The sequence below is a fragment of the Podarcis muralis genome, chromosome 4 (assembly GCF_964188315.1).
Source record: "Podarcis muralis chromosome 4, rPodMur119.hap1.1, whole genome shotgun sequence".
NCBI classification, from domain to species: Eukaryota; Metazoa; Chordata; class Lepidosauria; order Squamata; family Lacertidae; genus Podarcis; species Podarcis muralis.
In genome coordinates this window covers 54817061-54843455 of record NC_135658.1, presented here as the reverse complement: position 1 = coordinate 54843455, position 26395 = coordinate 54817061, and the positions used below count along the sequence as shown (strand labels likewise).

General features: G+C 41.9%; 1 protein-coding gene across 1 annotated transcript in view; it reads right to left on the bottom strand.

The window, feature by feature from the left end:
• DYRK1A (dual specificity tyrosine phosphorylation regulated kinase 1A) overlaps positions 1-21395 on the bottom strand; it is a 97877-nt gene extending 76482 nt beyond the window's left edge. The window contains exon 1 of the mRNA XM_028727162.2: positions 20500-21395. The gene's annotated coding sequence lies outside the window, so the exon portion shown is untranslated. The remainder of the gene's footprint in view (positions 1-20499) is intronic.
• Positions 21396-26395: the final 5000 nt, after the last annotated feature.

The following is a 26395-nucleotide window of genomic DNA, read 5'->3' as shown; positions in this document are numbered from 1 at the left end:
CCTAACAAATCTATACACTTCAACAGCATACAAGGAAGAAGGGAGGAAAACAATATAATTGAATTAATATTAAAAGTAAACATATACACAAAACGCAAATTTGGGTCGTTTTGTTCACAATCCCTGGAAATTATTAGTAGTAGTATTGGAAGTGGGGGTAGTTAACATTCCCCCCCCCCCAGCTTATTTTATTACAAATAATAATACAAATCCCCTTTGAAATAACATTTATTATTTATTTATTTACTTAACAAATAATTTATACTGCTTGTAAACATCTAAATGGTTTACAAGAAATATTAAAATTAACACAAAAACAGTTAATAAAAATTAATAGTTAGAAATATTAAAAGATGTAAGTGTTTTATTATAATAATGGCAGTTAGCATTGCTAATAGAAGCAGTTGCATATCTGTATTCCTTTTTTATTCCTTTTGTCAATCAGGACATTTACAACTGCATTACCCTCAAATAGTGACGCTAACTTGGACAACTGAGGTTTTGTGTGCCCTGGCCTTGAGAAATAGGAACTGGAAAAAATAGGGAATAAGAAACAAAATATCACCTATCTCTGTGGTCCTTCCCTTGCCAGCATGTGATACAATTGTTGCACAATGTAGATTTGTTGCATCTGGAGGGCACCACATTTGATACCTCTGATATATAGCCAGTATTATAACTTGCCAAAACACCTCTCCAAAATGAATTTTGGGATACCAAGGGTTTAAAAGAATAGTTGTTATTTACATATAACAATAAGAATCATTTTGCTAACAATCAGCCCTACTGGGCAATTAAAAAAACTGATCTAATGAAACAGATTTAAGCGCCTGTAAGGGCACATGTACTGCCACAACTCTGCACTGTGCTCATGAGCCCCTTAACTAATTAATAACCAAAAGTCCATGAAATTAAAATGTCAATATGTTTCCAAGATTAGTACTTGAAAAACTACCAATAACTTCCAAGCCATAGTTCCAGGTTCTTATATAACAAATACCATTGCTTAATTGATTATGTCAACGTAATTTTTGAGGTTACTGGCTGGGATTGATTATTTATTATTTTTAAGGCCCACATTGGACAAAAGATTTCTGCATTGCAGGGAGTTGGACTATATGACCCACATGATCCCTTCCAACTCAAAATTCTATGAAAAAGACACTTTACACACTTATTTAGGCATCCACAAATCTATTCACCAACTCTCCAAGGATGAGTGCTCCTTGCCCTCTAGTGTGGACACTCAGAAGCCCCTAACAGACTCAAATTTGTGCTACAGTTTGGGAAAAGCTAAGACTCGTGCTGTTTCTTAGCTGTTTATAATCTAACACAAGAAAGAAATATGATTGGTTTTCTCTAAGGCCATCTGCACATGCCAGAGGACTTTGCATGTGTAGAGAGGAGATTAAGTAGTGAGGGCTGAAAGAGCCTGGCTAGTAACTGAAGCAAATACTTCTGGAACACAGAACCCGTTGTTAGGACATCAAAACTGGACCATATGAATCTGCCATTTGCATTGCACAAAAGTGAAATCCTATATGTCTACTGAGAAGTAAATACCATTAAGTTCAATATGGTATGCGACTGTAGTCTTAAAGATTAATTCATTAATTTTAAAACTAACTTAATTACCACTGAATTTAACTTGGGATTTCAATTTTACTATTAGAATACAATAAAGAGGGGTGATCAGTGTATCAGTTATTTTGCAGTGCTTATCAGCAGGTTTCACAAACTGTTTTTGTGGGAGAGCAGGTATCAGAGAAGGAGGAGCAAGGATTATCTAGTACATGTTTCTTTACCAAGACCTCTGTCAATCCCAAACTACTTTTGAAGCTTTGCACATGTTTAAGTATGAACCGACTTGGACCCTACAATCATCATCTGAGACCCTTCTTCATGTGTCTCCTCTGCAAGACGTCCGGAGGGCAACAACACAAGAATTGGCCTTTTCTACAGTGGCTCCCTGCTTAGGTGATGCTCTCCCCAGGAGGCTCACCTGACACCTTCATTGCATACCTTTAGGCACCAAACAAAAACATTCCTCTTCTACCAAGCCTCTGGCTAATTAAACAATCTTAAAGTCTTTTAAACTGCGTGTGGGGTGCTTTTGTTTCGTATTATTATAAGTGTTGTTACTGTTGTTATTTTTATATTGTAAACCACCCTGTGATCTTCAGATGAAGAGTGGTATAGAAATTTAATGAACAATAATAATAAGCAGTAGTAGTAGCTGGTTTTTTGTGATCTACCAATAGAAAAGGAAAATCACTAAATTAGGTAAGCAGTACCACACAAGTACTTTGATATTCTGCACATAGTCATTAACATACAATTAGAATATATATTTTAAAAGATAGTGTAATAGAGATCATCTCCTTATTCACTGGACTACTTTTTTCTAATGAATACCAATTAAAAATAACTGCTCCTTGTATTTAAAATGTCCAAATGTCTACTTCTGTTTCCATTTATGTGTTTATTTAATCTTAGAAAACTAAAGCTTGGCTAATACTGTCAAACTAACAGCAATAAATTTTGCTAAGGGTACTGAGCAGACATTCTTCAGAACCGAAATCATTTTTGCAGTTTTCTGAAACCAATCCACCCTTATCACTTCCACTGTTCTGGTCAAACACATTCTTTCACTTTCACTTTCTCTAGCACATATTGCAAAGACATTTAACAAGTTTTTTTAGTGTTGCAATCACCATTGAACCCGACCCTTTTAGTTTATGCTAGATTTCCAATGCCTGTTGTCTTTGTCCATGGAGTTTTCTAGGCAGGGATACTGGAGTGGCTTGCCAGTTCCTGCTCCAGGTGGATCACGTTTGGTCAAAACTCTCCACTATGACCTGTCCATCTTGGGTGGCCCTGCACGGCATAGCTCATAGCTTCTCTGAGTTATTCAAGCCCCTTTGCCATGGCAAGGCAGTGATCCATGAAGGAGACAGGAATGCCTGGCGTGCTCTGGTCCATGGGGTCACAAAGAGTCGGACACGATTAAATGACTAAACAGCAAACAGAGTTCCAATGGTATCTCTAAGCACTACACTGGCACCAGAATTTAAATGGTACCAAGAACTCCTTTCATGAGCCAAAATTACTTCTATGCCCCAACTACTGTATTTTTTGCTCCATAACACTCACTTTTTTCCTCCTAGAAAGTAAGGGGAAATGTCTGTGCGTGTTATGGAGCGAATGCCTACGGATGCAGGGGGATCTGCTACAGTCGTGAGCAGAGGATCCATGGTTCCCCTTCCTTCCCTCCTCCGTGGCTCGCTTTGCTCGCTTTGAAACAGCAAAGCGGGAGAAGAGCCGCTTAGTGGGGAGAAGAGAGGGACAGAGAGCCTGCTTACAAAGCACGGATCCACATGGATCCTCAGGATTTTTGCACTGGGTCACCCCAAACTCACCATCAGATCACATAGCATGTCCATGGCTACAGCTTGCACCAAAAAAATCACGCACCCACTGTTGCCTGGGGCCGCAGTGGTGCAAAAACATGGTTACAAAGCATGGATCCACATGGATCCTCAGGGTTTTTGCATTGGGCTACCCCAAACTCACCATCAGATCACATGTCTGTGGCCACAGCATGAACCACAAAAATCATACATCCACTGTTTCGTTTAGAATTTTTTTTCTCTTGTTTTCCTCCTCTAAAAACTATGTGCATGTTATGGTCGGGTGCGTGTTATACAGTGAAAAATACAGTAATTTCTCATTCTCCAGTGCTGCAATCTGCACACGTACTCAGTACATGCAGAAGGAAAGTGAAGACAGTACAGAAGAGGAATCATTACAAGACACAGAAGCAAAGTAAAAAAAACCACCTCATGAATAGAATCAGATGTCACTTCAAGGGAAAAACATGTGAATTCAATCATGACTAGAGTGAAGAATACAGCAGCAAAAAAGGAGGAACTTAACTATTCACATCATGAAAATCTATTATCAGAAATGAAGACAATTCATCAAAGGCTGCAATCCTACACACTTACTTGGAAGTAATCCCCCATGAAAATGGGATACTCCAAGTAAACCTAAATCATATCAGGCTTCAACACATGGTCAGCCGATAAGTGAAAGACAGTAGAACTAGACTTTTTGAAGCAGATTTTAATTTTTTTAAAATTCACCACTGAGGTACTTTTAAGCAATACATTCTCTTAGCCAGCACACTTCTGGATAGCATAATATACAGATCAGCCTTAATAGCTAGGCAAATAAGAGATTGCTTTTTGCTTGGCATGCACACTATGCAAAATATGTTATTTCAATATTTCACTGGAATGTGAAGAGAAATTATAACAATGAAGCAGTTTCCCACCATTATTAGTTTTTGGTTTTTTATGAGCAAAATATATATTATACTGTGCTGTTGCGACATGTTATCTTTAAAAGTGAATGCATGAGTTTGGACAGATACAAAAAGAAAATTTGCTCCTTCCTCTCTAAGCACTGACTTGACCTAAGTGGTGAGGTTATTGTAGAAAACTACTTCAGTGTTTTATAAAACAATTTTAAAATGCAGTATAATGGTACTTGGAATGTAGGAACAACTGAATATCATGATATTGATAGCAGTGCTATAACTCTACTCCTCTTGTGTCGAAAGCTGAAAAGGGCAGTAAAAAAAGTCTGTGAGGACAGTGGGTTGCCCCTCCCTAAATAATGGAACTTGCAAGGGTCAGAAGCAGCAATGGGATGGACTTCCAGGGGAGAAACATGGCAGACTCAATGTCTTCTGTCGGCAGGTTGCCGCTGAAATAATTACATGGTGATTGATTATATCCAAGACATAAATATATAGAATTCACTCTGGAGATAAGAGTGAACAGGGGATTAACATCTGATGCTCAGAAAAAAGCTGTTTTCTATGTCTGGAGCCCGAGAAGCTGTCTAGGATCTCGGATGGAGGTAAATGACTTAGAGAGGAGGAATCAACATGCTGCCCAAAAGCCACGTAAGAGCCCTGAAAAAAGGTATTTTTAAAAAATGTTTCTCTGTTTGCCAGTTGAAATTTACATCAGGTGTGTTGAGCTACTTGCCGGCTTTAAGAAGAGTCTATCATTAAAGAGCTGAAGGCAGAAAAAAGCATGGTCTAATTATTTGAACCAAGAAAGTTTTAAACAATCATGAGAGTTCTGAGGACTAAGAAACTTTATTTTTAATTCTGTTTTTCCAACAAAAGTGTTGCCTCAAAATTGAAAGTAATTTTGCTACTTCATATTTCCTCTGTGGGAAAGGAAGGTGTTTTGTTAAGAAAGAATGCTGTGAAGATCTTAAGGTGGAAACTAAATTGTTAAGATCAAGAACATTTAACATACATTGTTTGACATTCCATTGACTGTTGGCATCCTTCAGCAATTGTTTGATGAGCAAATAAAAGTGATTAGAGCTGAGATTGATGAAATGAATGAAAGTGGACAAAAGGATGAAACCAAAACTGGAATTAAAGATGACACAGGGATTTCAGAAAACAATATGGATGAAGGATTGCCAGAGCAGGAGGATATAGTGGTAGAACTAGAGGCAACATGGTGAAATGGAGAATTTTTTCACGCAGGTGTTTAGAAAAATGAAACAGCCAAGTGGCAGAGTTGTGGTGTTGCAGGAGTGGAATCAGGCCATGTATGGAAAAATGAAGAGACATCCTGAGCTGAGAGAGAAAGGACTCTGTGTACAACTGAAGAGTAAATTCAGAAGGGAAAAACCTATCAAACCTCTGGTGCTATTCTTGAAAAAAGAATGGAAGAATCCTTTACTAACTCCTTTGTCATGGACAGATTGCCCTGATTAAGGATTTCCAGTTCCTGCTAACCTCTGTAGGGTGGAATATCAGCCAATCCTGCTCTATATGTTCTGCCTCTTCCCTGCTCCACTGTATTAAGTACACCAAGGGAAGTGTTGATTTGGGTACCACCACTAACAGTGCTATGGAATTCCCTTCCAACAGAAATCCATTAGGCCAACTCTATTAAAATGTTTGGATGTCTGATTAAAACTTTTTTTTTTCTGCCAAGCATCTGTCACTGCAAAGGGTGTTGACATTAAAATTTTGCAGCTGTTTTAAATTTTGCTGCTGGCTTTAATTATTAGGATTTTGCTGTTTAGCTTTTGATATGATTTTATATTATTACTTTGTAAGTTGCTCTGAAGGCCTTAGCAGAGGTTATGAGAAAGAGTTGTTTAAAAAAGGTATGCTGGTTTCTATCAAACCATGGTTTCAGATATCAGCAAGGAAAACAGAAACATTAAGGTGTGCCACACCATAACTGCTTATTTCAGTCATTAATTGGCACAGATAAATTAGCCAATGTTTTTGATAGTGGGAAAGCAGACATGTAGAAGACACACCAAATAAATTCACTTTACCATAGAATACAATCTAGTTTATGACAAAAATTCAATTTCCTTCATATCAAAACCATTTCCTTTATATTAGTGTAAAACTGAAATGTACAAAGTAACTAATCTTTACTTGGCATATAAACCTATGTTATAGTATGTAACAACTGTGGCTGTTTGCTAACTGTTTCAGTTATATAGTCAGAATACCCTACCCTGCTTTCCTTGTAAGATGTTGCAATCCTGTTTAAAACAAAACTATAATAAAAGTCCTTGTGCAAACCGGAATCATGCCAAATCCATTTGGTGAATCGATATACTTCCCTGCAGTCTAGCCAGGCATAGAAATTAAACAGGAACATACATGGGGCACAGGTTTTTAACACAGTAACCTTATTTTACCCTATCTTACATGGATAAAAATAGTTACCACGAGGTATACATTTTATTAAATATTGATAATCCCAGATTAATGCTGTGGATGTCTGAAAACAGGTATATTTACACAACAGTGAATCTCAAAAGTTTTGGAAGATTCAAATGCACTGAGACTTACTCCAAAGTAAGCACACACAGGAATCCTAATACAGTGGTACCTTGGTTCTCGAACGTAATCTGTTCCGGAAGTCCATTCGACTTCCGAAACGTTCGAAAACCAATGCGTGGCTTCCAATTGGTGCAGGCGCCCTGGAAACAATAACCGACAGCTGCATCGGACGTTCAGCTTCCGAAAAATGTTCAAAAATCAGAACACTTACTTCCGGGTTTTCGCTGCTCAGGAGCCAATTTGTTCGTCAACTAAGCCGTTCGAGAACCAAGGTTCCACTGTACATGAGATCAGAATGTAGGAGAAGTTAATATTACAGCTGTTCACAAGGATATAGACCAGCTTCTATGAAAACGCAGTGCCACTGGAAGACTATATACCAGGGGTCTGCAACCCGCGGCTCCGGAGCCGCATGTGGCTCTTTTACACCTTTGCCGCGGCTCCGGGGTGGATACTAGCGAGGGGAGGAGGCGCATTGTGCGCCCCAACACTCCCCACTGTGGCGGGCGCTGTACTGGCTGTGACATCGCATGGGGCGGTGCATGGGTTAGTCACGCACCGTCCCGACGTCACCTTCCCGGTTTTGCGGCTCCCAGTTTTTTTTTCTTCGGAAACGGGTCCAAGTGGCTCTTTTTGTCTTAAAGGTTGCAGCCCCCTGCTATATACCATATTTTTCGCTCTATAGGCCGCACCCGACCATAGGACGCACCTAGTTTTAGAGGGGGAGAACAAGAAAGAAAAATTCTCTCCCTCTCTGCGCAGCGCCCCTTCAGCGAAGCGGCAGGAGAAACGGAGCCCCTTCCATTTCTCCTCCCGCTTCGCTGAAGGGGTGCTGCACAGAGAGGGAAAGTTGCACAGCGCCTCTCCAGCGAAGCGAAGCCAGGAGAGCAAGAGGGATCAGTGCGCACCGATCCCTCTCGCTCTCCTGGCTTCAGCGAAAGCAACGCGAAGCCTCCGGAGCGCAGCAGGAGCTCTGGAGGCTTTTGGCGGCTATCCCTGAAGCCATGGACCCTGCATTCGCTCCATAAGACGCACACACATTTCCCCTTAATTTTTGGAGGGGGAAAGTGTGTCTTATAGAGAGAAAAATACGGTATATAGCAATTATAAGAATATATTTCTTGTACCCTATCCATCTGACTAGGTTGCCCCAGCCATTCTGGCAGTTTCCAATGAAGTATAAAGGAAAACATTAAAGGATCAAACATTAAAAGCTTTCTGAAACACGGTTGCCTCTATATGAAAGGAGATCTGAAAATATTACATACAACTATTGTGTCAAGTAACATTATCTGATATTAATCACCAGTTCAGAACATCACCTAAAATCTAGATTAGATTTAGGTCCTATAGATTTAGGTTTAGGTGATAGGGAACAAGTTGCAGCAAAAACTTATGGGCTTCCCTTCCCTGCTTTTTTTATGTGCAAGAAGAGTGAAAGCTTCCACTTTTACTCTAGAACTAACCACAATTCCATGTCACATTCAAATCTAGGGAACTGTGGCTTGTTCTAACCAAAGTTACTGAACAAACCAGGATATGAAATCACAATGTGTTCTTAGTTTATTTAAACTTTGGTTTAAACAAGGCATAATAACCCAAGCCCATACATAATTTGGAACAGTGGTTTGATCTAAAATTGAAGCAGGAGCTTTCACTCTCTTTCTTGCATACAGACAAGGAGGAGTGGTGAATGTATAAGCCCAGAGCTCATTACAGCTTACTTTCAATCACCCAAACATTGATTGCAGAACATCTGAACCAGCATTAGAAACTCAGATATGTAAGCTATTCGCCAAATGGCACCTTAAATCTAGGTTTCAGTCGCCACAACAGAATGTCTAGACACCTGGGGCGGGGGGGGGGGCGTCAAGATTGCAAAGCAATACAGTAAATACACTGTCAACGTTGATATATTTAACAATTCAGTTGCACATTTTACAAATTATAGGTTCCACACCACCACATGAACTAATACTGCAACCGTCGGGGGGGGGGCGGAGGGAGGGAGAGAGAGATGCCTCTCGGGGAGGCCTGGCTGGTCCAGCGTGGCTGCTCCAAGGTGCCAAGCAACTGCCTCATGAAAGACAGGGCTGGGCAAGCTTGGCAGTGTAGGCACAAAGGCGAATGTGCTTCCCCTTCTTTCTCCTTAGGTGCATTTGCTTGGAAGTATGCCCCATACTTCAAGTCCAGAGGGACATTTTTACCCTCTAGAAAGTGTGCCTAGGATCGCAGCTTGTCCGGCAGCACAGAAGCAAAGTTTGCTGCCCGCACAGCAATGCAAAAGCACAAGACGTGTGTCTTTTGCTGCACGCGAGTCTCCTGGCTCATGTGGGAGCCTCACCCAGCCAGATTGAGATGTCAGTCACCAACCTGGCATCCAGAAATCTCCACTTTGTCGCAATTGGACCCATGCCAGTCACAAAACATGCCTGGGGAATTCTGAACACTTGTCTGAGCCAGACCATATATCGGTATCATCAGCCATAGAAAGATTCCCACAAAGAGCTTAAGTCTTGCTCTTTCCATGGGAAACTATAAGCCTCATAGAATCTTAAGAGTTGGAAGGGAACCAAGGGTCATCTACTCCAACCCCCTGCAATGCAGGAATCTCAGCTAAAGCATCCATGACAGATGGCCACCCAACCTCTGCTTAAAAACCTAGAAGGCGAGTCCACCACCTCTCATGGGAGTCTGTTGCAATGCCAAACAGCTCTTATTGTCAGAAAGTTTTTTCACATGATTAGTCAGAATATCCCTTCCTGTAACTTGAAGCTATTGCCTTGAGTCCTACCCTCAAGAGCAGAAGATAATAAGCATGCTCCCTCTTCCATGTGACAGTCCTTAAGATATTTGAACATGGCTATCATATCTCCTCTCAATCTCCTCTTTTCCAGGCTAAACATACCCAGCTCCTTCAATCGTTCCTCATAAAGCTTTGTTTCCAGACCCTTGATCATCTTGGTTGCCCTCCTTTGAACATGTTCCAGCTTGTCAAGATCCTTCTTAAATTGTGGTGTCCAGAATTGGACACATTATTCCAGGCGTCCTTATGCCAAAGTAGTTTTACTGGCTCTGCATCTTACTCCTATCCACTGTGCGTGACCGTGGCCCGATATAAACTTTATCCTCTGGTTAACAGACTCTGGCCTAATTCTCACCTAGGGAGTGTCCAGGGGTCAGCAAACTTTTTCAGCAGGGGGCCGGTCCACTGTCCCTCAGACCTTGTGGGGGGCAGGACTATATTTGGGGGGGGGGGGAATTGAACAAATTCCTATGCCCCACAAATAACCCAGCATTTTAAATAAAAGCACACATTCTACTCATGTAAAAACTCCAGGCAAGCCCCACAAATAACCCAGAGAGGCATTCTAAATAAAAGGGCACTTTCTATTTATGTAAAAACACACCGATTCCCAGACTGTCCGCGGGCCGGATTTAGAAGGCAATTGGGCCGGATCCGGCCCCCAGGCCTTAGTTTGCCTACCCATGATCTAGGCCATACTACTTCACTTAACGGAATGCTCCTCAATACTAAAGATTCCTTTCACAGAAAAACTGAACTCTCAACACGTTACTCATGTGAAGGGCTCTCATGTATCAATGGAGGAGGAGGGTCATGTTGGTAGCTGCACCCTTAATATTTCATGACCAATATCTCTCCACCCCAAGCAGTGTTTGAAATTAGTCAGGCACCAGACAAGTTTTGCGGCTGGCACAGGTCCAATTGTGACCACGTAAAAATCTCTGGGTGACAGGATGGCAACTAGGGAAAGCAAAATGTCACTTAGAGAAGGATCTGAAATATTTTCCTTGAAGCCTGGGCTTGTTTTATTCTACATTGTTTGATATTTTAATGTGTTGTAAACTGCTTTGAGATTTGTTCTTCAAAATATAAATCAGTGTAGAAATGAAATTAACAATACTGTAATGACAATAACAACACCCCACTGGGGAAAAATGGTGCCTAGATATTCTATTGTGGTGACCATAACCCAGGTTTGAGGTGCCATTTAGCAATCAGATTATATATCTGAATGTCTAACACTGACCCCAAGCGTCCATGCACTGAACACTTAAAGAGCAATACCTACACATGTGCTCACACTTAAAGATAAACAGATGCCACACATGGATGCTGGGAGGCAGAACTAGTTCAGCTGCAAAACAGCTACACTTTTCTAGTTCACAAGAGAATTATCCATAACAGTAATTGTGAACAAGAATTACACACCAGAGCAGAAGACTCTACTAGTCTTTTCTTGCATCTATATTCTGCAGTGTATAGTCCAGATACAGGTTCTATCTCAGAAAGAAAAAGCACTGTGTGCCACCTACAACCACCTACTGCAGACAGCTCATATATTTTCCAACTCATTCTACTCAGGCCCATTCCTGCTTTGCTTCTTGACTCTGCAAACATTTTCCCAGTACAATACCTACTCCTCCCGCCTTATGAGTTGGAACTGCCTTTTGAAAAGTGATTTCAGCTTTTCTCTATAGCCAGCAACTTTGTCCTAAAGATCAACCACTTCACCCCAATCAGCTAACTAAAACAGACGCAACTTTCAGAAGTTCCAGATACTCCTCCCCTCATGAACCTACAGGTAGTGCATGAAATCCCTGCATGCATGACCCTGTATATTTTTTTGTTCACTAAAGCAGTCAGTTCTAAATTTGAATATTCAATAATAAGCAAGAAAAGTCGCACAAGTCAAAGAGCAGTCAAGTTCATAAATAGAATTTAAAAACATTTTAGGAGCTATTTCTGCTCATAATGAAGTTGTAAATATATTTTCACAAAAATTATCAGTTACTGTTACTTTTGTCAAAATAAATTAAAACAATTCTTTAAAAAGACTCTTAAAAAACTAAAAACTCCCTTAAAAGAATCAAGTCTTCAAAAAAGTTATATGAGCCAAGAAAGTCTTTAAAAGAATCCTTCCAAAAGAATTTAAAAATTATAAGGTAGCACCTTAGAGACCAACTGAGTAGTTTTAGGTATAAGCTTTTGTGTGCATGCACACTTCTTCAGATACTTTTGTTACTTTTGTGTAGCTTACATAATATATAAAGCATGGTTGATCATAACTACATTCTATGTTTAGACAGAGCAACTACGGAAGTATTTAATTCTTGCATTTGCCTGCCAGGGAACAAAGTTTCATTCATACTAAAGGGATGGACTGTCCTATGTCACTGGCCTTTCTCCAATTAACTAACTACAACTTGACATTCCCCCTTTTTCATGTTGTCCCCAGGCAAAATGGGACTGAGAACTGGGATGGGGAGTCAGAAAAATAGCAACACAGTTTGCAAATGTGGAAGATAGGGGGTCCCTGATGGTTAGAGTGAAGGAGATTAAGAGAAGTGGAGCTGATGCAGGGATAGAAAAATTAATAATTGTGAAGGGACAGAAACCAGGTAAAGGGACTTTGAATGATTAGCGAGCATTTGTGTAAAGGAAAAGGAAAAGATAGACCACAAGTTGACTGGCAGGGTTTTAAAATGAACTGTTCTCTTCTAAAAATTAAAGTTTCAGTTTAATTCACTCATACTCAGATTTTAAACTTAATTCAAAGACAATTCCTTTAAAAAAACTGCTTACAGCCTGATCATAAGAGCAGTACTGCTAAATCAGATCAACAGTCCATATAAGACAGCATTCCTTTTCCACAGTGATCAGTCACATGCTTCCAGTAAGCTCATCAGCATAGAACAACTTGGAGGTTCCATTTTACTATCATGGCCAATTGCTACGGATAGTGTTTTGAATCTTCTTTTTAAACCAACTAAGGCAGTGGCCATAACTTAATACAGAGTCATAGAATTGTAGAGTTGGGAGGGACCAAATGGTCATCTAGTTCACCCCAGCAATGCAGAAATCACAGCTATATACAGAATCACATCCAAAAACACAATTCCAATTAAGTACACTTGGACCTTGGTTCTCAAACAGAATGCGTTCCGGGAGTCCGTTCGACTCTCAGAACTGCTCAAAAACCAAGACACGGCTTCCGATAGGCTGCAGGAGCATCCTGCAGCCAATCGGAATCCACAGAAGCCACACCAGATGTTTGGCTTCTGAATTTTTTTTCAAAACCGGAACACTCACTTCCAAGGCATTCAGCAACCAAGGTACGACTGTATACTTAAGGTCTTTAAGGCCTATCATATATATATTCAATCCCCTTTTCCAACCCATGCATTTTACTGAAGTTCTACAATGGCTAAGTTCACATGTCATGTTCAACAACAATTCAAAACAAAACATGGTTTAAAGCATGCTAGTAGTGCACGTTGCTCAAGAGTTTTTCATTCTGCTGCTGTTCCACTCTTGCTACTCTGCACTGTTGAGAACAAGCCAGAGTGTGGCTTTGTGATTATGTCTGAACTCAGGCTTTCGGTTTCTCCCCGAACAAGCCACAAGCAATAATCAAGGTCTATTCCTGACTTACTGATCACTGTTCATTTAGAGAAAGAAACTGAAAGCCTGGGTTCAGACATCACATATTTGTTTTCCAATGATGCAGTGTGATTGGGATAGGAGCAGAGCAAGAGCTTTATTGGAGCATATGCAAGTACACTGCCCATTAACTACACCATGGTTTGTTGTTAGCTACAGATTAATATGCCATGCATACTGGACCACTGTATATTAACAAAAAATACTCGTAAATAACTTGTGAACCTAAGTTGAACTCTACCATCTGAGATTAAAGGTCCACATAGTCCAGCTTCCCATGTCCCACAGTGCACTGAGATGCCTCTTGGAATTCCAGAGCCAGGCTTGAAGGCAACAGCACTATCCCATTGATGCTCCTCAGCAACGAATACTTAAACACATACTACCACTAATACTGGAAATTCCATATAGCCATCAATGATTAGTGGCCATTGACAGGCTTCTACTCTATGAATTTGTCTAATCCCCTTTTATAGCTATGTAAGATAGTGGCCAACCACATCTTGTGACAGCAAATTCTATAAATTAATTATGCGTTTTATGAAGTAAAATTCGTCTCATTCGTCTAGCTTGAATCTTTTGCAAACCCCTAGAATTAGGAGGGGAGAGAAGATTTCTCTCTATCCAGTACTCCAAAATATGCATGCTTTTATATAGATCCCTCTTGTCGCCCCTTGGCCACCTTTTTTTCCTCAACTGAGAAGTCTGAAACATTGTAGCCTTTTCTCATAGTCAGTTTTAGAAATTCAGATAAGTAAGCAAATCGCCAAATGGCACCTTCAACCTGGGTTATGACTGCCACAACAGAATGTCTAGACACCATCCCCCCTTAGTGACGTTTATTATGAATAATATCATTATTCATTTTATTTATATATTGCTTTATATTTTAAAGAAAAATGTCAAAGTGGTTTAGGTAAAGGTAAAGGGACCCCTGACCATTAGGTCCAGTCGTGACCGACTCTGGGGTTACGATGCTCATCTTGCTTTATTGCCCGAGGGAGCTGGCGTACAGCTTCCAAGTCATGTGGCCAGCATGACTAAGCCACTTCTGGCGAACCAGAGCAGCGCATGGAAATGCGGTTTACCTTCCCGCTGGAGCGGTACCTATTTATCTACTTGCAGTTTGACGTGCTTTCAAACTGCTAGGTTGGCAGGAGCAGGTACTGAGCAACGGGAGCTTACCCCATTGCGGGGATTTGAACCACCGACCTTCTGATCAGCAAGTCCTAGGCTCTGTGGTTTAACCCACAGTGCCACCCGCGTCAAAGTGGTTTACAACACATTAAAACATCAAATATAACAATCCAGAATAAAACAAAACCGAACTTCAAAAAAAAAATTCAGATCCTTCTCTAATTGACATTTTGCTTTCCCCATGTTTATTTACCTACTTGACTTATATAGCTGCCCATAACAGAAGTACCCTAGGAAGCCAGTGTGGTGTAGTGGTTAGAGTGTCAGATTAGGACTTTGGAGATCAGGATTCAAATCCCCACTCAGTCATGACGCTCACTGAGCGACCTTGGAGTCAATCACAGCCTCTTAACACAGGGTGACTGTAGGGATTAACTGAGGAGCAGGATGAACCATGTACTCCATGGAGGAAAAAGGTGGAATATAAATGTAATAAATAAGCTATTCTGCTTACCTGCTTAAGCAAGCTGGAGAGGCCAGCCAGGTGGAGATGTCTCTATGTGGTCGCAATTGGACCTGCACCAGTTGCAAAACATACCTGGCACCTGGCTAATTTCTAACACTGCTCATAGTAAATGAGTTCCAACCCTCTGATCATTCTGGATGGCCTTTTTTGTACCTTTTCCAGCTTTACAGTATAGGTTTTGAAATGTGGTGGCCAGAACTGTACACAGTAATCCAAGTTTGGCCATAGCATACATAGTATAACTGCATTACAATAGTAGTTATCTTATTTTCAATCCCTTTCCTAACAACGAATAGCATGTAATTCACCCTTTTCATAGCTGCCGCACACTGGGTTGACATTTTCATTGAGCTATCTACCAGGACCCCACATTCCCTTTCCTGTTTAGTCACTACTACCAGTTTGAACATCCATCAGCATACAACTGAGAGATAGCCAATTAAATCATAATCAGAGCAGACCCACTGAAAACAATGGAGTCAAGTAATTTTTCCACTGTATGTCTAACTTTGATTATCACTCATAATGTGAAGATTTTATGTGCTAACATGCATCATTTTACACTTAACTGAAAACTTTAGTTTGCTTCAAAATAGGGAAGGGTTGGGGCTCAGCGATAGAGCACCTGATTTCACACAGAAGGTCCTACTTTCAAACCCCGGATGTCTCCAGATAGGGTTGGGAGAGAACCCTGCTTAAAACCCTGGAGAGCCACTGCCAGTCAGAGTACATAATACTGAGCTAGATGACCAATGGCCAGACTTTGCCTTCCTTTGTATAATCCTATTAAACGTCCGTCTGCAGTGCAAGTAAGACTTTACGACCACTGACTTTAAAGACCAACGATAAATTCCAGAATTCTGACTACTTAAGTTTAGCATTAATAAGGTTGTTAAGCTCTTCTGAACACCTAGCTGACAGCTAGAACTAGACCGTGCTTCAAGAAACTTTGGTTCACTTTCCTAAACTACTGAACATAGCTCCTATTGAGACACATGTCTATGTGTTCCAGATTTAATAATACCAGACTTGACTTTTAAACCTCCATGAGCAATGTTTGTTCCCAAAGATCTGCAGGTAAATTTTTCCTGAAGCCAACATACACTGTCTTCAAAAGAAAATACTATTAGTTGTATACACTGAGGCTACAATACTATACTAACCCTACCAAGGAGTAAGTACTATTGAATGCAATGTAGCTGTCTTCTAAGTCAGTGTTTCCCAACCGGTGTTCCGCGGCACACTACTGTGCCGTGAGACATCGGGTGGTGTGCCGTGGGAGGGAGGCGGGCGAGAGGCGGCGGCGGCGAGTATCCGGCGGGGGTGGGGGGAGCGGGGGCCGTCGTGCGCAACCGAACTCACTTGGCGCGCTGCCGGCTTGTCCTCCTTCAACCCGGGTCGGGCCAGGCCTGCTCACGTCCCCGGATCCCCTAGCAGCAGCCGCACGCTCTCCAAAAGCGCAACGCTGCGCGCAACCGCTCGGCCAGCTGGTGCTCTGCGACTCCGCCCTTTCCCCTCCCAGCGCCGGAGGGTTCGCGCGACCGCAGCTGTTCCCTTTCGCAGCGCGCGGGAAACAATTCCAGGCCGATTGCCTTGTGCCGAAAAGCACCGCCTCTCCTTCCAGCTCAGGCCCGGGCCGCCGGCTCCCCGAATGACGTCACGGGGGCGGGGCTTTAATGGTGGTGTGCCGCGAGATTTTTTTCCGGTAAACAGGTGTGCCGTTGCCCAAAAACGTTTGGGAAACACTGTTCTAAGTAGACATGTACAGGACTGAGTTCAGTAGAATTCACTGATTTCAACAGAATTCTACTTTAACTTGTCAGTGAATACTGTATTTTTCCCCGTCTATAAGACACCCCCATATATAAGACGCCCCCTATTTTGGGGGACTTGGATTTAAGAAAATGGGGGGGGGCAGATGGCCCCATGTATAAGATGCCCCCTAATTTTTGACATTATTTTTTAGGAATAAACCTAGTCTTATACATGGAAAAATACAGTATACTGTGCACCTTCTACATAATTAGTAAGAGAAATATTAATTTTATTTATTACTCACCCTTTACCCTAAGGCCCCAGGGTGGGTCACAACAATTTAAAATGCAACATTAAAAAGTTTACAACCATTCAAAACTTTATAGCCACAGACGTATGGTGATTCCTAAATACAATCATTTCAGATATCAAATGTCAGGGTAAAAACGTGTTTTCAGCATTGTCTGAAAACTGTATAGTAAAGGTACCAGACATACCTCTGTGGGACAGGAGTTTCACAACTTAGGGGCTTCCACAGAGAATGCCCTCTCTTATATCACCTCCTGCCCCCTCCCCCAAGCTTCCGAGGGCAACCAAACTACCAAGATGGCCCCCACTGCTGAGCTTAACACCCAAGAAGGTCTGTAGGGAAGGAAATCATCTCTCAGATACTTACTTTCATTAAGTTTTTAGAAAACAAAAAACAGTAAGGCAAAATAAAACTGTTCAAAATTCTTGTATAAAACTATGATACCTGTACAATTAATCAATTTCATTCAATATCATATATCTCTTTTGTGTCACTATTACAAAAGTTAAAACTCATTTTCCCAAGTTTCAATACCAAAATTACCAATACATAATGCTATGTATTACGAATATCTACTAAGGATTAAGGCAAGGAAATTCCCAGTCATTAGAAAAACCATAGCCAGATTAAACCTGACAAAATCTCTTTGAAAGTAAACTAAGGACAAGAGTAGCAGCCAGTTATAAGAAATTTCAAACTTTACCTTGTGCAACTGTTCTTAAAAAGGATATTGAGGCTGCAATCCTAAACATGCTTACCAGGGAGTAAGCCCCTCTGATCTCAGTGGGGCTTATTTCTGAATAAACATGCACAGCATAGGACTGTAAATATAACTTTTCTTTATTCCATATTTTTATCAATTTCATAATACTTTGACTTTTTGAACAGAACTTACTTTGAAATAACTTAGTTTGAATACTACCACTCATGAAATGAAACTATCCCTTCCTCTCCTTCCGCCATAATAAACCCTCCCCCAGTCTTCTCTGTGGGTTCCAGAGAATTGCACTGAAAATGTATTTTAGAAGATGGGAGGTCTAAATTACTGTATGGCATCACAATGCCAATCTACTTTCTAACTTTCTTCTAACTGTCCTGTTCTGTGCAGTGAAACAACAACCATGACAATTTAACTCAGACTTAGAAGAGTTTAGAAGAGTTGTCTAAACAGACATGTTAACTTTGGTTCAAAAGTTTGCACACAGTAAAACTGGGTTATACCATACATTTTACTATGATATGCATTAGTTTTATAATTCTTGAAACAATACCATAGTCTGGCAAGTAGAATGGTATTCCTACCAAGACTCCAAAAGAAGACAGCTCCAAGTTAGGGTGCTATCCAACTAAGTTACACTCAGAGTCAACCCACTGAAATCAATGAAGTCCATTTACTTCAATGGGGCTACTTTGAATATGACTAACTGGAACTTTCACGTGCAATTTTAAACATACTTACTGGGAAATAAACCAATGAAACTAATGAAAACAGCTCAACTTGCTTCTAAGTAAATATGAACAAGAATGCACTGTAATTCATTGATTTTAGACTCCAGTTACTGAAGCATCTAAGGCTTGCAACCATGCTTTCACAAAATAAAAAAATTAAATGGAAATGAAAGAATTCAACTATAATTTAATATATGAATATATAAATTGAATGAGTTTATATGAACAGTCTATGTGCTGTTCTTTATCTACTCAGAAGCAAGTCTTTACTCCCAGTAAGCATGGTTAGAATTGAAGCATTAATACTTTATCTGGAATTTAAGGCTATGCAAAGTGAACTATTCTCCTAACTGATAGTACTGATACAGTACTGAAGGCTGTAGTTTTCAATACAGCTTCCTGGCTAAGAGTACACCCTTGACAACACAGTAAACATTCAAATACAAAATCTGCAATGCATTATGTTTTGTAGAATAAATTCTTCTCTATTTAAATACAAAAATGAAACATTTCTCTATCAGAATAGTTCAGAACAATTTCTTGACATGTATAGCCTTCATTACCTGTGAAAACCACCTAACAGATTTTTTAAACGTGCAAAGCAGACAGTGCACCCCATCTGAAAAGTTGCTTTGCCAGCAAAGATTACAGGATGGGGCAAACTGAGTGCTCACAGCAACATGTCCTTAGGTCAACACAACAAGCAAATGTACTAGAGCAAGTATTTAGGCTTAAGGTGCCAACCTTTCTGGCAAGGAATGAGCTCTCTCTCTCTCTTAATAGTTTCAGGCAAGTTCTATGAAGAATCAGGTTCATATTAAACTAATTTTCCCCAGTGAGGAGATTATCATCATAACATCTGTATGTCAGCAATACAATCCTATGCATATTTACTCAGAAGTTCCATTCAATTTAATGGGAGGTGTCCCACTTAATTCAATGGGACTTCCACCTTTGCATCCTGAGAGTTCAACTTCTTGTCTATGTGAAATCCAGAAATAGCATTCACTCAAAAATTGCTTTAGTACATGTACATACATAAGATTAAGATAACAAGTGAACTATATTAGTTAATCTGTTGGTTAACTTAATAGATTGTTTTTTGATAACTGAACAGTGACAGGACAGCTAATCAAAGAGTCTTGATGGGAAAACCCTTTACCCATTTAGTTGAGTATAGACTCAACTAAAATGTGCAGCATACTCATTTGGAAGCAAGTCCCTTTGCAATAAAATCTACTTCCTAGTGAAAGCAGTTTGGGATTGGCATAAAATGCAATTAAAGAATGAGAAACGAATCATTTGGGAGATGCTTATTCTAGTTGGGATAACTGATTTCACCCCACCACATGACAGAAGCATCCAATTCAGATGAATAATTTTTGCTTCTGGCGTCTTTGGCAAGGGAATGAAACCCTCCCTGAGTGACAGAGTACATGGGTACAAGTGACCCTGGCGTGACGGGAAACACCAGATTTCCCATGGCCAAACCCGACTTCCATACCAGTCAACCAGATACCTACTGAGGAGCACCTAAAAATCACCCGTATCCCTACAACAGGTGCTATCTGAGAGCTGCTGACTTTCCGCCACTTGCCCAGGGGGTTACGAAGGAAACTTCTTCCTTCCTCCCCTCTGCCATCCTGGCCCAGGTACGGGCGACGCCGGGCTCTCAGGACCAATCCCATAGCCAGGTGGGAAGGGTCTCCCAGGCCTCAGCCTTCACCTTCACGATTTAGAGCACGGACGGAGTTTGCCCTCGCCTTTCCAGGCCTAGCCGGAGAGTAACGGCGGGTGGAGGGACAGCCGGCACCTGCCTTTCCTCCCGCTGGGTCGGCCACCTCCTTCTCCTCCCCACCGGGGCGGCCAAGATTCCCTCTTCAAAATGGCAGCGGCCCCTCTCCCTGTGCCGTTGAGCCGGCGGCCCCGCTGCCAGAGGCCCTGCCGCTTACCCGTGTGTGGGGCGGTGGCCGCCTCTAGTCCGCGTCCGGGGGCCGCAGTCGTCGTCCTGCTCCTGGCCGAGGCCTCCTTTCTCGGGATGCAAGGAGGAAGGGGGTGGCCGGGGGCGGCGGCGGCGGCAGCAAGCAGGAGCGGCGGGTGGTGGTGGTGGGTTCACTTCATTCCCCGCCTCAGCCAGCGGCCCAGCCCAGCCAACGTCTCCGCAGTCCTCCTCCTCCTCCTCAGCCGGCTTGCCTCGCTTAGTCCGCCACGCTCGGGCCCTGTGCAGAAAGGGAGCAGAGCAGGGCCTCGGCCCCGGAGCGGAGCCCACAACCCACCTCCCTCTTGCGGGAGGAGGGCAGCCCGGCCCGGCGGGCGGATCCGCGGCGTTTCCTGGCCGGGCAGATTTTCTATCGCTCACAAAATGGCGCGCGTTCCAAACCTGCGCAGCGATCGGCAGCGGGGCCCGGACACGGCGCGGCGGCACCTCAGCTCCGGCTGCTGCCCGAGCCCAGGCCAAGCAGAGCGGAGAGCGCAAGAGCGGCGCGGGCGAGAAGGGGAGCGCAGCGCTGAACCGAGCCCCCGGGAACTCCTCGCTCTCCCTCTCTCTCTCTCTCGCTCGCTCGCTCCCTCTCCCTCGCGCCCCCTCCCTGCCTGCCAGCCAGTCAGTCAGTCAGCCCCCCGCTCTCCTCCCCCTCCCGAGCGCTGCTGCCGCTGCTGCTGATGCCGCCGAGCCGGCTTCTCTGGAACTGCGCTTCGGAGCACTCCTGTCTACACGCACGCTCACCCCGCTTCGCCTCGCTACCGCGGACCAAAGCGGGGTAATTCTTCCGCTTCCTCCCCGAAAAAAATCCGAAGGGAGATGAACCAATGTAAAGTTATAATTCGGGCGGGAAGGAATTTTTTTTTTCAAAAAAAAAAAAGTCCAACTGACAAAATGGCGACGAGAAGAGCCTGTTACTATGGCAACTGTCAATCACGCCGAAAGAGCCCCGCCTCTCCCAGGCGGGAATCCGCGCTGATGGAGAGGAGAGGAACGGCCGAAGGCGGGGCTTGGTCGCCTTGGCGACTGCTGCTTCATTCCCTTCCCCGCCGTCCGGTGATATTATAAATTCCGAGGCACGCACCGTTCTTGCTGTCATTAGCGCCTTCTCGGAGAGGGCTCTGGCTCGCTGCGGTCTTTCTGGGGGAGTCCATTCCGGAAAGGAGCCGGGGAGAGGCCCGATTCATTCTCGGAGACTGCTCCAAGGTTATAGGGAGGTCCGCGGGCCTCAGCGCTACCAAATCTGTGTTGCGAGGACCCAATACGGTTTGTGTTCGTCTGCTTTCGCATTTGGACCTGGCTCGGTGGGAAGCGGCCTCGGGAAGCATACACAGAACCACAAGGCAGGAGGGTGCAGCGTATTCGGGATGTACGAGTCAATTGGCGAAGCGACCTACAAGCTGGAGAGGAGGATGCCTAATTTCTATACACACACGACGCTCGGGGCGCTTAAACAGATCTGCATTGCTGTTCTGGGCCAAATTAATGTTTAGTATAAGTTTCCGTGAGTTTCCAGACCTAATTGCGGAAGCTAATCTGAGCCTAGTGAAATATTTTGGAGTGGCCTACCTATGGATTGGCAAAACAGGAATGCCATACCTTCTCACACATACACCTGCATTGTCAGATATTAGGGACAACCGGAAAGCATGTGGCCAACTAATTTAACTTTTGATCAGTCTTCTTTCTCCAAGTCCAAAAGGCTCCCTCCAATTTCTTAGATTTTTTTTAATTTTATTTTTTACAGAATGGCATTCATGGTATAAATCATTTGAATGATTCAGCCTTTGACTTTCTGCTCATAGGCCAATCTGCAATGCCTTCCTCCGATTAACTATTTTTTTATTTGCTTGCCAATTTTTGGTTGTGTAAATCTCTTATGAACACAGTTGATCCCTAATAAGACAGGCCATCAAATAAGTGCATGATGCATTAGACATCAGTTTCGCTCACGCAACCTGCAGCCAACCCATTTTAGACTGGATGTGAAGAAGTACTTATGAACTTTAACTACAGTGAAGCAGAGCAACATATTGCTTCATGGTGTTTTAGAATCACTACCCCTAAAAACTTAATAATTTAGTTGTTTAGTCTTAGCTAGATCTGCGATAACTAAGGTAATGTTTAAAGAAGAGAATGATAGTGCAAGTTGAAGAATACATCTATTTAGGACAAAAAGTATATATATTGGGGAGAGAAAATTAAACGGTGGAAATGAAAACAATCAAGGGCAGCCTTTGAAAAACTCAGCTTCATAAAGAAACAAAAATATCTTGTTAGATTTTAAGGCTAAAGAGTTAAATATGGGCATATTACCTGTAATGTTACAGTGTGGAGAACCGTGACACAAAGAAACATGAACAGCTTAAGAACAACACCTAAGTCAAAAGATAACATATATATAAGTGGAGTAGATAAGGCAGGAATGGGGAATCGGAGGTATTTCAAATGTTGCCATGTAACTCCTAGCTGGTATGACTAATTGTCAAGGATGATGAATATTTTGGTCCCACAATGTCTAGTAGCCTGTAGAGTTCCCAGTGTGGTGTAGTGGTTAAGAGCGGTAGTCTCGTAATCTGGGGAACCGGGTTCGTGTCTCCGCTCCTCCATATGCAGCTGCTGGGTGACCTTGGGCCAGTCACACTTCTCTGAAGTCTCTCAGCCCCACTCACCTCACAGAGTGTTTGTTGTGGGGGAGGAAGGGAAAGGAGAATGTTAGCCGCTTTGAGACTCCCTAAAGGGAGTGAAAGGCGGGATATCAAATCCAAACTCCTCTTCTTCCTCTTAAGGGCTTTTGGTCAGAACCCAACAGGACTCTACTTCTTAAATGCACAAGAATATGTTTGTCAAATATTTTAGTGGAATTCATACTTCTGGGAGAGCTTGGACTAGATGACCCACAAATCTCCTTTGAGTTCTCTGGCTATTCTTCCTTTTTATTTGCACACATGGCACAAATATTGCCTTATAAATGGACTACCAATATGTTCATCTGCTAAAGTTCTGAAGTATATTAAACCCTATTAAAATATATTATCAGATTAATCTGCTGCTAGTGCTAAGCAAGCCTACTGGTGTGTTCAAAATCTTTTGAAGACTCAAGTGCCATTAACAACACAGTATACCACTTTATACCCACCATGAAATTCATGAAAAGAACATTCCATATGCAAAATAAACTGCATGGGTACTCTTCGAAGTGTTCCAGTTCTTCAAGACTGGTACTCGAAATACTCAATGCTTTCTTTGGAAGAGTTGAATGGTATAACTTAAATGGATAAAAACCATATAAATTGCGCTTTGCTACTATTTAGCAAAGAAATTAGTAATGGTAGAACAAATAACTTGTTGTTTCATAAAGTTAATGGGGTTGAAGTGTAGCAGAAGTCTCCGATAAGTATTTTTAAAGTTAACATGTTAACTTTCAAGTGCATGCTTACTGGAAACAAGTCCCATTGGATTCAGTGGGACTTTTCCAAATCTGATTAAGATCTGACTGCTATTCTTACATCAAGACAATGGTCCAACCCAAAGATTTATAACACCAAAAGTTAAGTACCTACAACAAAGTTTACCAACAATGTGCAAAATCACTATCCTGGCATTGCTGTATTGTATGATTCGGATCAAACTTGTATTTACTCAGAAGTAAGTCCATTTGAATTTAATAAGGTTGCTAAATCATGTTTATGTTCAGTTAGATGTAAGTATCATTGAGTTTAATGACTTCACATAGATTGCAGCCTAACTCCAAAGTAGATGTCCATAGGACTGTAGCCATGCACTCAATCCTATTGATGTGTAGAAATATTCCACTAAGGTTCAAATTTACCCCTTATCCTAAATTACTAGGGTTCTAGATTAAATGTAATAATGATCAGCAGTGAGAAATAATGTAGGAATTTAATGTTACAGGGTTAACTTCAACATAGTTTGTAACATTTACATTCCCCCCCCCCTTAATTCTTAGATTAACATTGATACAACTGTATCAGGTGCAAAATGCTTTATTGCAATTGCTATCAAGCACACTCCACTGATTCGTAATAATGAAATTCATAATACTATAAAATGCTTTTAGCAACCTTATGTTAAATTATTGTACCCAACATGCAAAGGATTTGTTATTAAACGGCACTGAAAGATTCAAACATGAAACAACCAATAGTCTTCCATTTGAAAAATACTAAATATGGAAATTTATGAGTCTTCAACAGATGTTATTTCAAAACCTATGGGAATCCAAGTAGTTTTGCAGCAGATATGGCACTCCACTAATAAGCCTGTTAAATGAAAGTGATTCCCATTTTAAAACATGGTTTTGTCCCAAGCAAACCATTTTCAAATACAATTAATAATTCCTTCAATTTTGTTTGTGAAAGTATACAAAGAATCTCATGGCCTTAGTCGCATAATAGCTCACCTGAGTCAAGTCACTAAGATGACAAAATGTTCCAAGAGAAGAATGCTCCTTTCAGGGTGCAATCTGGCCATGCCCTCTTCCAGAATATTCCATTTCATCCTTCTTCACTGATTCTCCACCCCTCAACAAATACTCAGCATTCTGTGGGCACTGAATATGCTCAATCATTGGGATGGCTTATTTTAGTCTCTACCCCTTCAAATCTAGTTCTTTGGAACCTTATGAGTTTCCCTTACGCCTGCTGAATCCTCAATTACAGGCATCTCACCACTTACACAGGGGTTATGATCTGGGGCCCCACACGCATAAACAAAAATCGCATAAGTGAGGAGCACCCTATAAACACCCCTTAAATGCCCTCTCTGCTGCTCTCGCCCCAATCCAGACCAAAAATATTGTATCCAAAAATATCCACAACTAGAATTGAAGTGCTGGGGCCAGCTGGAGATGCACAGAAAAGAGGCTGTTGTGCTACTGTGTGCACCAGCTATTAGGCTGGGAAGCTGAGCAGCCTAAACAAAGCCTCCCTGTGCCTGTGGTCACATCAGGGCTTCCTCCGCCCTCACTTATGGGGAGGGTCTCCTTGAGTGCCACAATGGCCCTCCAGCTCTCTCCCACTGTTTGCAGGTTTGAATTGAATTATTTATTTATTTCCTAGCACTGCACATAGGTGGGGTCATGTCCATACTCCATGTGTTTGCCAAACAACATATCAGATAAGTCTGATATGAAAAAAGGAGGTTCTTAAAAGTTTCATTTACGAACACATTTTTCTCCTTTTACAATACAGTGGTACTTCGGGTTAAGTACTTAATTCGTTCCGGAGGTCTGTCCTTAACCTGAAACTGTTCTTAACCTGAAGCACCACTTTAGCTAATGGGGCCTCCCGCTGCTGCCGCACCGCCGGAGCACGATTTCTGTTCTCATCCTGAAAGTTCTTAACCCGAGGTACTATTTCTGGGTTAGCGAAGTCTGTAACTTGAAGTGTATGTAACTTGAAGCATATGTAACACGAGGTATCGCTGTATTAAACCGAGCTATTGTTTCAGTCAAGTATTTGTATCTTGATTAATATTGTTAATTTTGTTACAAAAACATCCTCCTGTGACCTTATTCAAAATCTTTATTGGAGAAGCCAGGATTTGAACCAAGAGCCTCATGCCATTGCCCGAGGGTTGGAATAGGTTTAGCCAAGTCATTGATCTTGGACCAGATCTCCAGATCACAGAGCCCTCTTCAGGTACAGAAAAGGATACACAACGTCCTCTGGTTGGGAATGAAGCCTTTGAACAGTGCACTAATTTCCAGACCTAGATCCAGCTCAGATCCTAGCCCCTGATTTAAGTGTCAGTCTTCAGCTTCAATTCCTAGGTTGGAGACAAGTATATAGTCCTGGTTTATCAACTTGCATAGCACCTAAGGCTCAAACACAGCCTTGTGGTTA